At 41.9% G+C, this 15939-nt stretch overlaps 1 long non-coding RNA gene across 2 annotated transcripts; it reads right to left on the reverse strand.

Annotated features, from left to right (window-relative positions):
• Nucleotides 1-671: 671 nt before the first annotated feature.
• LOC308189271 lies at nucleotides 672-10085 on the reverse strand. Of its 2 annotated transcripts, none has more exons than XR_013946227.1 (3): nucleotides 8201-10085; nucleotides 4707-4969; nucleotides 672-1531 (listed from the first exon to the last, which is right to left on the reverse strand). It is a non-coding gene; the product is annotated as an uncharacterized lncRNA (long non-coding RNA). The 2 variants fall into 2 exon arrangements; XR_013946228.1 differs by lacking the exon at nucleotides 672-1531 and adding an exon at nucleotides 2662-4183.
• Nucleotides 10086-15939: the final 5854 nt, after the last annotated feature.

The raw sequence follows: 15939 nt of genomic DNA on the forward strand, positions 1-15939 counted from the left end.
TTTAATGTTTTTGGTTTTGCTTTTTAAGTTCTTTCTTTGTGGAATATCTTGCACAAATAACATTCAGTCCTTTGGCTGTTAGTAAAGAGCTTCCTTTGAGCATCTCAGCATATTTGTCCATATCGTGTGTTTGTACTTTCACATACTGTTTTCCCTGACTGGATGACTTTTAAATATTAAATAGGATCATAAATCAATGAAAAAAAAATCAAACTGTCACATATTCTGTTTCAAGAGGATAATCACTTTCTTAAAATATTTGTAATCACAGGGTTTTGAGGGAAATGCTCAATAATTTGATAAATAAGGCAAGAAAATAATAATAATAATTAAAAAATCGCATTCTGCAGCCCATTAGCAACCATGTTTCCTACTTAAATAGCTTTTTGTTTTGCTTTATAAATACTGACTCCACCCTACTACAATGTATGTGGTACTGGACCTGTAGAATGGAAACCAATAAGTTAGATTTTTTTTGGAGAAAACCAAAAAAAAAAAAAAAAAAAGGAAAAATAAAAGTTTTAAAAGTTTGAAGTTCTTTTTTTTTTTCCCTGAAATAGAGCAAAATGGTTAATTTTGCAACTTTGTAATTATTAATCAAAATTACTTTCTACTTTAAAGTAACAGCCCCCATTTTATTTTATTTTTTAGAAAAATTCAAAAACATTTTTCATATTTCCAAAGGTAAATATTTAATTTTCAACATTATGAAGTGGAAACCTTTGGGTGGTGTTCATCTGACCCAGGTATAAGCATCACAGTCTTAAATGCATGTCCTTGAATAAAGCAAATTGACCTCCAGACATGCCTGTTCCTCTGCCCTGACTATAGCTATGGTAGCTATCAAGTTAGACATAATGCGTGGCTTAGACTTGGCTACAGATAAATATTTTCCATAAAGAAACCCCTCCCAAACCTGCCTCTTTTTGGAGTAGGTTTGAAATTACTTCACATATTGAACTCTTAAATTTGTGATTACTTGTCAGTCCAAGCCTGAATTATTCCACACATTTGGTCCAGCCCCACTTCTGAAGCATGCCCCAGAGAGAGAGAAAAATGATCGTAGAGTCTTTACTTCTCCACAGGATTTGAGTTCTATTATTTCATCTCCAGTTATATCTCTTTTATCATAGCTGCAGGGTATGTTACAGAGTTACTCTTTACTCTGCTAATCAAGAAGAATGTGTCTATTATTCTCCAGGTTTCTTTCACGGAGGCGGTCACCACTCCTGGGCGTATGCAAGCGAAATGTTCTCCTCACCAGACACATCACTGGAAGGCTGAACAAAAGCAGCACAGTGAATTGCCAGCCTTGCAGTTTCTGTGATTGATTAGATAGGGATTTATGCATCCCAGAATGAAAGACAAACATAAAGATATCCTTTGGGAGCATCTTCTGTAACTGGTGTGAGACAGAGCTGATAAATTATTCTGATATTTGGTGGCAAGAACTTAGCGAAGGTCTTGGCTTTGCTGGAAAGCTGCTGGATCTCAGGAGCCTCAGGCATAGGCAGTCACATCATCCCAGAAACTCACAGCCAGTGAAGACAAAATAACTTTATAATAAATATGAAACACATAGGCTGTATTCCTATATTGGCAAAACTACTTGAAATAATGAACATTATTTTAGTATTTCTTGCTCCTCATGCAAGTTGTGGTATGCCTGTCACCTTGTGTCTGGTTTGACAAGGAGCTACAATGTTTTTCATAGAAACAAAGCATAATTTAGGTTAGAAAGGGTTTCTGGAGGTCATCTGATCTAATCCTCTGCTCAGAGCAGGACTAACTCAGTATTAGATCAGGTTGCTCAGGGCTTTGGTTGAGTTTTGAGCCTCTGCAAGGATGAAGTCTCCACAAGAGAGACTTGGACAACTTATCTTTGGACAAATTTTCTGGTGTTTGGCCACCCTAATAGTGAGGAATTTTTTTTCCTATTTGGAATTTTCTTCTTGCGGTTCATCTCTGTTGCCTCTTTTGCTGTTGACCTCTAAGAAAGTGTCTCCATCTTCTCTGTAACTGAATTAGAATTGCTGCCTTAAAAAATCCCAGGCCCTTGAAGTATATTTTTATTTGTATAATTGCTGATACATTTGCTGTAACCTGATCATCCCAAAAGAGAACTGCCTGGAAAATGTAACCAGCCTTTCTGGTCTGTGGAAGGGTGGATTGCTCCATTGAGGCAGCCAAATTTAACAAGGAAAAGAACTGGATTTAGCAACCATATCAAAAGCAGACATTGTCTCAAGAGACATAAGACTCACATTCCAACCAGATACCAGCCAAGGCAGGTAGCACAAACAAGTTTCTAAAACCTTATTTAAGGGTGGTTGGAAAGTGTATTTCTTATCTCAGTTTTAAATTCAGAATCAGTAATCAGTATGCATGGAGGGTTAAAAATTACATACATTTCTGGAGCTGTGCCAGGGGACAACAGTGTGATCAAAATTAAGGCACTGGACCTCTTTTCGTCAGAAAATATTCAGAGTTAACATAAAATATGGAACCACAGAGTGGTTTGGGTTGGAAGGGACCTTTAGAGATCATCTAGTTCCAACCTGCCTGTCGTGGGCATGGACATTTTCCCCCAGATCAGGTTGTTTAAGGCCCCATCCAACCTGACCTTGAACACTTCTAAGGATGGGGCATGACAACGGGGTGTGAAAATTATAACAAGTATTAGTGAAGGGTCACTAAGATGGTTAAGAGGCTGGAAGACATGACTGGAATTAAAATACCAGGTTCTTCCTTGACTTTAGTAGAACGGCACCAATGTAGCCCAGCAGATTACTCTTCCCTTAACTTCACATTCCAGTCAGAGAACAACCACTGAGCCCAGTCCTACTTCCATGTTCATGGGATTTGTTTTAAATGCCATAGAGGAAACTGGTCCTGTGCTCCTGGCTTTATCCATTAGTTTCTCTTGCACGTGGAAGCTCCAGATTGAGCATCAAATGTGGAATTAAGTAAATTAATGAGCTGAAGCAAGGAGCAAGCCAGGGAATTCTCCTTATCGGGACCCTTCACCCCCTCCCGGCAGCAGGGCGAAACTTAATCCCACTTTTGGGAGAGTCCAGGGATGAGTGCTCATTTCTGTAGGACAACTGGTGGCCTTGGCTGCCTGCTGGTTGCTGTTTTGCTCCTGGGAGGGAGAGCTGAAAGACTTCCCCTGACCCTGCGAGCGCCGGCCATGGTCTGAGGCTGAGCCGGTGCCAATGCGCTTCCTGCAGCAAGGCTGGTGTATTTTTATCTCATCTTTGTAAGCAACACCACCACCAACTGCAACACCAGCTGCAGGGGAGAAGAGAACCCCTGCCAGGTATGGGGTTGTTTTTATGCACCGTGGGATTTGACTTGTTTGAGGTTGATTTGTCATGTCACGGCACTCCTGCCCATTTAGTGACCAGTGGGAACGAGCCCTTTCCCTTCCAGTTAGACCTGGTGTCACTGCTGGGGCAATGGGCACAAGGAGGATGTCACCAACCTCTTAACCAGCCTGGCTTCTGACCACATTTCCTCAACTGTGTAATTCTCTCTCCCTTGTCTAAGCAGAACCTGAGAATTTTACACATTTCTCCAGGACTCCTGGACCTATGCCCAGAAGGCAAAACCAATATATAAAATAAATGATTAAGATAAATAGTATTATAATTTACTATAATACAGCAATTACAACAACAATTATTATTCTATTTTAGACCCTAATATATCGGCAAATGCACGTACCTAGCTTGGCTGCCAGTGTCCAGAATATTTTCATGTGTGCACTGTGCAAAGGCAGATCTTTTCTCCTGCTCTGGTGTGTGTGCAGCAAACTTAGTCGGTATCTACTACAGGGTATGCATCGTGCCGTTAAGGTGGACCTGTGCATGATGTCCATTATAACCCAAACATTTCAGATTTACACGAGCCACAAAGACAAAGCAACTATGGCTCTGGTGAGTAGTTTATTCAGGAGAAAAAATAAATAAATAAAGAGCCTCAATTCTCGTCCTGCATGATTTTGTTAGTTCCTTGCTGTTGAGCTTGTAACATTTCTGATCTTTCTTTTTCTCTTGACAGTCTTGCCACTCTGCCTGTTTTGTTTTAAAAAGGAGTTAGTGCAGAAGTTTCCAAAGGATAATTATCTGGGGAAATACTTGTGTTCTCTGGAAGCCAGCATCATGAAATACCTGTGGATTTACTTCAAAGGAGAGGAGAGTTTAAATACAGAAACACTGGCAAATTAGCTCATTTCTATTTTTTTATCTGCCCATTTTAGATTTGTAGCTACAGGCAATACTTAATGTAGGGTAAACTTTGGCTTAAGGAGGCACCATTGTTTGCTATGAGACGAGGGTCAGAAATAAGTTCTGGAAACCATTTGTCAATAAAATCCCGATAAAACTAGGAAGCTATTCATGTGCTTTTGTGCGGTTTGACACTCAGTCTTGTAAAGCACTATTCATCATGGTGAGAGCCACCAAATAGATCTCAAAAAGGGACACTGCTAAACAGTTTCATAACTAAAATTCTGAGCTGGAGCATCAGACACTCAGCTGAGCCATATTCTGGGAAGAAGCTGGAACTGCCTCGTAGCCACTTAACAAAGGCAATTGTAGCTAGGAAACCATATGGACTCATGAAAATGAACTTCGCTATGTAAAAGGGATGTACAGAGCAAAATAACAAATGATGCTTGCCACCTGTTCAGGATGAAAGGATACCTTGAAATCCTAGGAGGGTGAGAAAAGAAGCAGACGAAAAGAATACTTCACTGAAGATGGTTTGCAGTGGATTGTTGTCCCTGGAAAAGGATAGGTATGTCTTGGCCAGGCAGTGATCCTGTACACAAAGAGCAGTTGCAATGTTAGCACCATATCTGCCTTCCCTAGTACATTTAAAGCATCAGGCAGTGGAGCCAAGAGTTGGTCATGGAAGAAAAGAGCCAGCAGCACTTGTAGCTTTGGGACAGCAGGAGCTCTGGGGCCTGGAAAACGAAAAGATGGGCAGTTAATGAACTGGGTAGAAAGAAGACTTTTTTTTTTGTCCTCTTCTCTTCTCTTTTGGAAAGATTTGGGCTGGCTTGGCTTTTGGGTTAGAAAAAGGCCTGGCTGCTCTGCCCAGAGGTAATGTTGCAATGGTCTTCACCAAAACAATCTGTACCAGCTCTGACAGCATTCTCAAGGTTAGTCTGGCTCAAGGCTCTGTGGGAGCATCTCGGGGTAGGCAAGCTGCACGGTTCCCTGGCCATTCCTTTCCCCAGGATAGTAAAAGAGCCACAACAGGTCCCTTCTAGCAACTGTGTGAAAAAGGAAATCAGAAAGGCTGGTACCCAGCTTTTTTTTTTTTTTTTTAAGAAAAGAACTCCTAGTAGAAGAAAGAGAAGCCATCAGTTTCCTGCTCTGTTGCTGTTGAATGAGTGAGCTCAGCTTTATCTCTTGCTCGCTTTTTGCTCTTTTCTATTCCCTCTCTCCACATCTCATTCAGGGTCCTGAGTGCACCAACAGGCCGTAATTGCCCCCGTCTTTCCTCCTATTCCAGTATTCCCCCTTGTCTCCTGTTTCAGCAATATTTTCCCCCTGACGTACCCTGAATGCAGGTTTATGTAATATAATTAAAGCAAACGAGTCAGAAAGAAATGGAGCTAACAAGCCATGCATCTCTCATCACCCCCTCCCTTGATTTGTCCCTGCTATTATATCCCACAAACATGACCATTGTTTCTCCTTTTAACTTGCAAGCCATTAAGGCCAGGAACTGCATCTTTGTATGCATTAGGGCAGCAAACCATTCAGTGGGGACCTAATTTCTGCTTGGGGCATTGCCATAATATTAATTACAATAATTGATAGTCTCAGGTGTGCTTTGGCTGCAGTTGAACCATAACAAAAAGCAAGCCTGTAGACTACAAGCACGGCAGAAGCTTACTCAGCCCTGATGTTGGAGTCTCTCCTTTTTGCCAAGGATGGAATAACAGTTCATATTTTTCTTTCCTAAATCAGCAAGGGAGATCCCCTGTAGGAAAGCATGGGGGTCCTAGCCCAAGGTTTTCCTCCCTAAGCTGGGCACAGAGCTGAGAAGTGCCACAGGGACACCTCCATACAACCCTCCTGGTACAACGGGCTGAAAGCCATCCTCCAGGAACTCCCCAACACAACCTCACACTCGATCCACCCCTAGGCAGAGCTTTTTTTTTTTAGGATTCTGCCATAGCATGCAAGAGCTGCCCTGGGATTTACTCCCCAGTATTTCAGCAAGTCCATACTCAGTCCAGACTGCTTCTTTAGAGAGCTTTAAACCCCAAAGGGGGGGGGTTGTGATTCCTTCATATTTGCATTATTAATCCAGGTATGGCTTGAATTTCTGCTGATTTTTAGAGCCTTGCCTCCAAGGCAATTAAGCAGTCTGGCATCAGCTTTTGGACAAACCAATCCTTTTGTCAGGACACGCACGTATATTTTGTCAGTAGCGGTGCCTGTACTGCTCTGTGAGGCAGCTATCTCGAGTCTGCACCTTGTAGACTAAGCCACGTTAGGAGGCATTTACCTTTGTACACTGGCACCGGCCGTTTGTACCCGTGTACACGGCAGCACTGCCCGAGCAGTGAGTGGCAGCTCCCTTTTTGTGTCATGACAGGGGAGCGTTTTAAGATTTGTCTAATGCTCACAATCACCGACTTCATTTGGTTTCCAGCTCCAAGACTGGGTCTGTCAAGCTGTCAAGCCGTTTTAACACAGCAGAAAAGTATCAAGATCGAGAGCTAAGATGACAGGAATGCACAAACAGCTAGCTGGTTCATTAACTTGCAGACACTTTCTGGAAGTCTGGAAATAAGGCTGTGGACTAACTTTGACTTCAGAAGACAAGGCTTATTCCCATCTCTCTGCCACAGCCACAGTATGTGAGCCTAGGCAAGAGGCTTCCCTTCTCTGCTTTACCTTCTGCATGCGTTTGTTCTGTAAATAACCAGGCCTTGGTTCTGAATCCCTGTAAAATTCCTGTTAACTTATTTTTCAAATATTAAAACATTCACAGGGAGACTGTAAACTGGTCTGAGAAGGTTGAATGGAAATGCTTCCCCACTCTTAACACTCTAATGCGATGGGAACCTCTCCCTAGAGGACTTCCCAAGATTACATGGCAAATCAAGTCAGAAACAAGAACAGGAAGCAGAAGATTTTAGTTTCTAGACTTGTTCTCAGAAATCAGCTCCTTGTTCTCATTCTGCTGGCTATCACAGCTAAGACAGACCCGAGGAACAAGGTGGACAGAGAACCAGAGATGGGAGAAAAAAAGAGGGCCTTGCTGGCATGGGGGGCACTCAGCTCTGGCGGACCTGTTTTGGCCTTGCCTGCATCTCTTTGGAAAAAGGGAAGGAGCTTTTTAGAGCTTGTGAGAGTCTTCCAATATTTAAAATGTAGTCACAAAACTGACCTAGCACGAGAAACATTTGCACCTTAATCACATTGTACTTTCCGCATTTGATTAATGATCCACAGTATTTAGTTTCTGCTCTGACAGTGGTTAATACCAGATGTTTCAGAAAAATGTGCAAGCAACCGTGTAAGTACAGGCTTTAAGGTTAGCCTGCCCAAGGCACGTTTCTTCCTAAAGCCAGGTAGCTGGCTTATGGCCTGGCCCATGAAGGTTTGTTTCCCTGCAGTCATGGTTCAAACAAAAATGCAATGATACACTGATTCCATAGATTACCTAATCACGGTGCTGAATTAATTGTTATTCCAAAGTACAAGTTATTAGAAACAGAACAGGAAGGAATGTTTTGAACTGTCTTGGTTTCTAACCTATCCAGATGTACTGGAGACTTATTTTAAGCGTTCTTCAAAGGGCATTCTAAGAGTTTGAGGCTTGAAAATGGTGTCAGTTGCATCCATTTGGGGGGCCATGCATCTTTTCTCTACATGCTCCCCCCACTAAAAGAAAATGAATACTCAGAAGAAGGTTTAGGTAGTCTTCATAGTTTTCAGAGTTGGAGTTTGGTCAAGTACCTGAAGGCTAATGTTTATTTGGCATTTACATATATCCCTGTAACTCAGCAGATGAGGATTGAGTGAAACTTTCACTCACAAAAATTTCCAGCTCTCTGACTTCAAGCACAGGCCAAAAACCCTGCAAAACCAGCTTTTCTTGTGACATTCTGGCATTTTTGATCCTGGTCCAAGAAGGTAATGGGAAGTATAAAAAAATAATAATAACTTACTCATTTCAGGTAGTTACAGTCTACCTCCAAAACAGTCGAAGTAGAAATGTCCTCATCAGATGACACTTGTTAAATCCTAGGGTATTTCTTCTGGATGGGGTAGTTTTCTTCAGTGAATTACTTCTGGAGTCTCTCCATGTCTTTGATAAGAGGGGAATGTTCAGGTTAAATCTGGTTTTAAATGTTTTCACTGTAGCCATTAGCTTGTTTGCTCCTTCATAGTTTGCACCTGTCTTCAAACAGCCATCAGCCATACTCATGTGCTTTTCCTACTTACTTCTCTCAGCCAGTATATAGCTGAAGACAGAAGGAAAAACTTTTCCCCTGCTGATGTTCTCAGTCCTTCTCACAAGTTCCACAACAATAATGTCCAACGTTTTGATGCTAGTATTGCTTTTAGGGGATGGTGTCTGAGGACCCCACAAAGCCAGAAATACCTACTTCTCAGTAGCATCGGTGTAACTGGGGCACTTTTGCTCTTGTGAGCATGGGTTGGCTACAGCAGGACCTATTACTTCTTCTCAGCTTTTCAAGGCATTTTCTGTGCCTTGTCACTGTGGCAAGCTCCCTTCTGCATTGTGTAAGTTCACAGTAAGTGAACTGTATGTAAGTTATTTCATAGATCACACTTCAAGACACAGTGGGTACACTATTTTGCTTTCACAAGCTAGAGCAAACTCAAACTTAGCCAAGCTATGCTGAGTACTGATCTGAAAGGATTAACAAAGATGGCAAAGATGGTCTGTAACCACCTTTCAGCTGCTCCCATGTACAGAGGCTGCTGTTAGCCCACAGGCACAATATCATTTGAGGTATTTGAGGCTTGGTGCCGTCATAAAAGATTAAGAAGCTTACACGGTATGGTCAGATCAGGAGCAGCTTCCAATAGTGAATTTAAATTCTTTTGGGGTGGAAGTGCATCTGGAAAAGCAGCACATTACCTAGTGGTGGCAGATCTTCCACCACTAGATCATGTCTTTGTGAGAAGTATATTTTTCATCACCTACTAATTCACCAGCCAGACTGGGAGTGGAAAAGACTGCAAATTACAAGCAAGGTGATGGGAATTTTGCTCTACCTCAGATTCTGATCAACTGCCTTCAGTTTCTCCTTCATTACATATTTTGAAGTGTCAGACACCAGCTGGGAATGGGGCAGAGTCAGAAAGATACCCCTCAAAAATTAATGAGATGCTGAGCTGGGTAGGCTGATGTCCCCTGCCTAGGTAAAGCAGAGAGACCAACTCTTGCCATCGCCTAGGGATTTTTTTTAGTGTAATACAGCCTTTAGGATTTGTAATTCAGGCTGCTTGGGACAATGCTGTCTCACTCTGTAATGAACTCCCAGTGTGACAGAGTGACAGAGGGCAGTACATAACTTCATGTGCATTCGTGTTTTCCAGGCCAGTTGAACAAGTTTTCATTTGTTTTAGAAGGAATCCGTTCAAACTGTGGCAGAGCAAATCAATAATTGTGTGTTTCCTTTCCTTCTCCCACTTGGAAGCCAATCTGGATCACACCCAGTGGTGGTGCACGGGGAGGAAAGAAAGGGACCTCCAAGAAGTGAAATGACTCCCACCATCAACTGAAGTAAAACAATCCCATGTAAAGCTATGTAACCATGTAAACCATGTAAAGCTAAATACCATGTAAAGCTCCACACAACACCTATATTAATGCTGCACTTTACCCTGTAACAACTAAGTTGAGACCATCACTCACCCTGCTGCCGTCTGTTTTGGTTCTTCTCTGGGATCTTTTATCCTCCCTACCCAGACAGATCCGAGGGCTGTAGCCCCTACAGCCACCTTCTCCAAGGCCTGATCCAGATTTCAGATGTTGCTGGTTTGTTCCTGCACTTGCACCAGCACTCACTGGTGCTCGGCCCCATTAGCAGCACACCAAGGCGCCAGTTTCTAGCACCATCTAACTGTAATGAGCTGAATCCTGAAGAAATGAAGCAAACTGCTTAAGGCACAAGGTAAAACAGTGGCTGCATTTATACAAACTTAGCAGTAGCTTCCAGCTGGTAGGAGGTGAAAGGAGCTGAGGGATACATTCCCTGGGCATACAAACTCAGGGAAATGTGGGAAGTTACCGTAGGACTCTCATAACACAGCGTCTTGCTCCCGAGACTTTAAATGGACCCTAACAATAAAACAGGTGGGCCAGAAGCTTTCTTACATGAAAACATGGGTTTTAACCAACTGCACCAATAAGGCAAGCAGATCCCACTCTCAGAGCTCATCTGAGCATGATTTTAGAGGATCTTGTGAATACGGTGGTGGGCTCTGACTAACCTGATAAAATCCTCTAGGATGAAACTTAATTCATGGCCTAATTTTTTGCTTAATTTTAAACACTGAAAGTTTCACACTTTCACATATTGGCAAGTTAAAAGGAGAAGTTCACTCATCTATCTTGCACAAAGGCAGGGTACACTGCTTTTACCCATTTAACTCTTAAATGTTAGCTCTTAAAGTTTGGCATCATTGACAAAAACCTCACTTTCACAGCTGGGGAATTGAAAAAAAAAAAAGAAAGAAAAAGAAAAAGAAAAGGAAAAAGACAAAGACAAAGACAGACAAAGACAAAGACAAAGACAAAGACAAAGACAAAGACAAAGACAAAGAAAAAGAAAAAGAAAAAGAAAAAGAAAAAGAAAAAGAAAAAGAAAAAGAAAAAGAAAAAGAAAAAGAAAAAGAAAAAGAAAAAGAAAAAGAAAAAGAAAAAGAAAAAGAAAAAGAAAAGGAAAAGGAAAAGGAAAAGGAAAAAGGAAAGGAAAGAAAGAAAGAAAAGAAAAAGAAAAAGAAAGAAAGAAAGAAAAGAAAAAAGAAAGACAGAAAGAAAGAAAGAAAGAAAGAAAGAAAGAAAGAAAGAAAGAAAGAAAGAAAGAAAGAAAGAGAAAGAAAGAAAGAAAAAGAAAGGAAGGAAGGAAGGAAGGAAGGAAGGAAGGAAGGAAGGAAGAAAGAAAGAAAGAAAGAAAGAAAGAAAGAAAGAAAGAAAGAAAGAAAGAAAAAGAAAGGAAGGAAGGAAGGAAGGAAGGAAGGAAGGAAGGAAGAAAAGAAAGAAAGAAAGAAAGAGAAAGAAAGAAAGAAGAAAAAGAAAGAAAGAAAGAAAGAAAGAAAGAAAGAAAGAAAGAAAGAAAGAAAGAAAGAAAGAAAGAAAGAAAAAGAAAGAAAGAAAGAAAGAAAAAGAAAGAAAAAGAAAGAAAGAAAGAAAGAAAGAAAGAAAGAAAGAAAGAAAGAAAGAAAGAAAGAAAGAAAGAAAGAAAGAAAGAAAGAAAGAAAAAGAAAGGAAGGAAGGAAGGAAGGAAGGAAGAAAAGAAAGAAAGAAAGAGAGAAAGAAAGAAAGAAAGAAGAAAAAGAAAGAAAGAAAGAAAGAAAGAAAGAAAGAAAGAAAGAAAGAAAGAAAGAAAGAAAGAAAGAAAGAAAGAAAGAAAGAAAGAAAGAAAGAAAGAAAGAAAGAAAGAAAGAAAGAAAGAAAGAAAGAAAGAAAGAAAGAAAGAAAGAAAGAAAGAAAGAAAGAAAGAAAGAAAGAAAGAAAGAAAGAAAAGCAAAACTCCAGCAACTCAGAAGTTGTACCATGCCAATTCTCTCCTAAAAGTGATCTCTTTCAGGTTGGATCCTCAATCCATCTCCTTTGTCTGTTTATCCCTCAACTGTAAACCTCTTCAGCTCACATTGTTCCACTTCTAGAGCTAATTCCACGTGAGTCATAGTGCTGGAATGCCAATAAATATGGCCGTAACCACGTCCTAGTTTGTTGCTGCAGATCATTTTGGCACAAGATTAGGCCTGTTCTTATCTTTGTTTGTGCAGCTCTCCTCAAAAAGGGAACTTCAGGCTGGGCTGTGGTCTTTTGGGTGCAAAAGCAGGAGAAAGATTTCGAAACAACAGGAATTGTTCATACTCTGTTGAAAGAGCCTATGGACAGAGACAGGCTTCTGGCTTCTGAGATTGTATATGCAACCCACAGAAGTGGGGAAGTCCATGCCTTCTTCTTCCACTTTTCTGCTAAGTCAAGTGAAGTTTTACTACCCGTTAATTGTGCTAGGGTCAGAAGAGGCCTGAGTGTGACTTATATTAGTGATAGTGCTCCCAGAATCTGTTCCAGTAATGCTTGTGTAGTTAAATTTGTTGCTCATCAATTACATATGGTAATAAAAGGTGAATACTTAATAATCCTCTTTCCTTCCTTCCTTTCTTGCTTTTTCCCTCTTTCGTATTCTCTCACTTTCGAGTACATAAGTACATCTTAAAACTTTTTTTTTTTTTTTAAACAAGTATTCCTCAAGAATACGCTGTCAAAAAGTCCTTCAGCTCAAGTGAAATCAGGAAGAGTCCCATGGCATCCCCTTTCCTGACAGGGCTGTCCATACAGGCTGTGTAAGGCTGTCTAATGAGATCCATGCCCCTGCGGCCTGGAATGCAGCGCAGTAACTGAGGCGTCTATTTATAAGCTAGTTCAGAGAAAACTGTGTTTATCTAATATTTAATCATTTGTATGAAGTTTTACAAATAAATCAGCATCTTGGATATTGTCCTGGTATGAAGAATTTATATCCAAAAATACAAAGCAAGAAATCACAGGCAGTGCAAAACACAGTCAAAATGAGTTCCGCACAGATCCCATGGAAAATAACTTTGGTTTCTGTTACATTATAAAAGCAGAGTTGTTTAGGGTTTGTTAGGCCTGTCTAAAAGGGGCATCGCCTCTCCCAAAATGCAGTGAGGCTGAGCTGTGCCTCCAGCTCTGCCTGGTTGGAGAGGGCTGAAGGCACGTAGCGGGCGGCGTGCTGCAGTGTGGAGACACCTTGTTCCCCCGCTGAACACACCCAGACCCTCGCCCCAGCACAGGGGGGATCCTGATTCCCACAAATCACGGCTGCGGTTGAGCAAGGCTTCTTAATGAATGAGCCATTATCTCGAAATTGCTTCAGAGTGAGTCCCATTGGCCCGAAACCAGGGTGCTTTCCTCTTTTCATTGAAGGGTGTTATTTCGCTTGTGAACATCCTTTCTTTTTATGGCACCAGCTTCTTGTTTCTAACTGAAGCAGCATGCAGTTCCAAGGGCAGATTTTGAACCTGGGTCCCTAAACCCACATCAGTCATCTAACAGTAAGGATGTCTAATGAGTGGTGTTCAGAAATGCTTCTCAAATGGGTCCAGGTACTCACTAGAGCTGCTTCCCGACTTTGTTTTCCAATGGCAGCTGAATGTGGGAGGTCAGCTGCAGGGCAGAGACATCCCATCAAAACAAAGGAGGGCATAGGGTTTTGTCTGTATGTTTTCTGGGAGAAGAAAATTTCTTCATCCAAGATTTCAGCATGCAGTGGTCATAGCTTCACTGCAGATTGCAAACTGTTGGATAAGAGTTAGGTAAAGTAAATAGATGGTGTCTGTATTTACAGCACACATTGAAGGTGTAGGTATTCATGCCAGGTCAAGATCCCATTAACTCTATTTAGACTGGGCTTACGCTTATGCAGTACAATGCTTATAGATTGTTTTTCAGGGCAGTGTGCTGGGCTTGTGATTGGAGATGACAGTGCTCTTTAACGTCCTGCTCAGCACAACCACACTGAGGGAATCCTATTCCCAGCTACTGGGGTGGATCATAAAAGATAAATTAAACAAGCCTTCGGAAACATGTTATTTTTTTTAAAGAAAGTTGTATTTTCATCTCCCTACTGTGAAAGCTAAAGAAAATGCAATGCAAAGAACACTACCTGAGGTATCTTTTGTACTGAACTTGTGGGATAAACGTTATATAAATAACAGATATAAGTAAGCATATGCATTCTCTCTATATTTTTTATATATTTATATGAATGTGCATGAATGTATGCATATATAAGTATATTGTTATGCTTAATGTGATGGTAATGGAATTTTTGTTCCACATAAAGAAAATCTTTCCATTTTGAACTTTCCCTAAAAAATCTGCCCCCAGAGTGGAACATTCCTCAGAGGGCAGCCTGTTACCAGTCTTGGCTCCATTAAAAGCAACCACTCTCCGTCTCGTAATTGACAGCAAGAGCCTAAAGGGATCTACAATTCACTGACAAGAAACAATTTAATTACCGTAACTGTTGTAACTTGCAGATCAGTCAGCACAGAGCCCCAAGATAAGCTCCGTGCTGAACGTAACTGGGAGCTTCTTGACTCAGGTGCTTCGCCCAGATGAACCCTGGCAGCTTTGATCTGGAGCCAGGCTCCCTGATGCACTGACAGCACCACGCAGCCCCATAGCCCAGCACCAATGCTGAAGTCCTGGCCCCGACGGCCCTGCAGCAGCAGCCAGGTGAGGACCAAGAGGTTTCCTCAAAGTGGAGCTCAGGACCACTTTCACTTGATCTGTTTTGCGTGTGAAATTCCTCCTGGAGCACATCACGAGTGGCTCCAGAAACGCGATCCCTCGGTATTCCACCACCTGTCGCGTGATGTATGGAGTCACTGGCATCCTGCATTCATCACGGGAGGAATATTCTCAGGCATCCAGGCTTTGATCTGTACTTGGATAATGCAGATGGTTTGAGATCAGTCTAGATGTAAAGCTGAACAATTAAGAATGTAGCTTTTTGTTTTGTCCTGGAATGAGTTGCACTCCTCTCTTCTTCTTGGAGCCTCTTAGGGATGGCACCTATGCCAGATCAAAGTTTCTTAGGGCACACAAGAGCCCTTTGCTTTGAGAACTGCTACAAATTAGCAGCTGCAGTTAAAATAAAGCATGGAGGTATTTTTCTTAACCCCATTTAAAATTGTTTGGGGGTAATTATCCAAAAGTATATTGATAAAATAAAACAAGGTCCCTTAGGATTTGCCAATTCTACAGTGATCCCATTCAGCTGCACATTATTGTCAAGTATCTGATCAGGACATGATGTGTTTGAGGCAGAGTGGAGCTAAACTGCTTTAACTGCTCACCACAAGACTGCTTCTGTTGCTTCTGGCAGCTATAATGAGCTTTAATGGTGGTACCCACGGGCTTCTCCCACAGCTAATGAGGAGAGAGGACTCGCACTATATGTTCCGACAGCATGAGGTAGGAAGCCCAAAGGAGGGTTTTGCAGCTGTGGCGCTGCTCCTCGCTACATCCCTCAGCTTTAATTCAGCACAGGCAGTGACTGTCAGCCTCCTTCGTACTTCCGTGGCCAAGAAGGCTGGATAGAAGTTGAGTAGGGGCAGTGGTGGGGGGTAATAGGCGAAGATACAGCTGCCTTTGTTTGGCAACTTAATGAGGAACGCTGTTTCCAGCTTCCATGACTTGAATCCTGTCTCAGGACTTCACTTTAATTGGTGAAGACATGATCGGGCTCCGGATGAGGATCTGACACAGCAGTGGCAATTTGCACCGTCCCAGTGAAAGTGTGTATGGAAGAAGAGGAATCAAGGGCAGCCCAAGGCATCAGGGTAACCAGCTGGCACTCCAGGCAAGCAGGGCACTCTGCCTGGGCTGGCAAAATCCCTGGGACTCTCCTTTCATATGGGTTTGTGCGCTGCCTACTGCAATGGCCCAGTAGGCCCTGTGTGTACTCTGCAAGGGGATTTGGGTTCTGCTGCTGTTACGGGTAACAGGACAGACAAAGACATGCAGAGACAAGAAAGATTTGTGATGGATTCTCCTTGCTGTCCTGGAGGTCTTGAGCAAGGCTACAGAGGGAATGTTACTTCACTGCAAAACCTGGGCTGTCACTCACAGATCTACCCTCAAAACCTCGGAGTTCCTATTTTGCTG

The sequence above is a fragment of the Anser brachyrhynchus genome (assembly GCF_964034855.1).
Source record: "Anser brachyrhynchus genome assembly, chromosome: 2".
In the NCBI taxonomy this organism is placed as follows: domain Eukaryota; kingdom Metazoa; phylum Chordata; class Aves; order Anseriformes; family Anatidae; genus Anser; species Anser brachyrhynchus.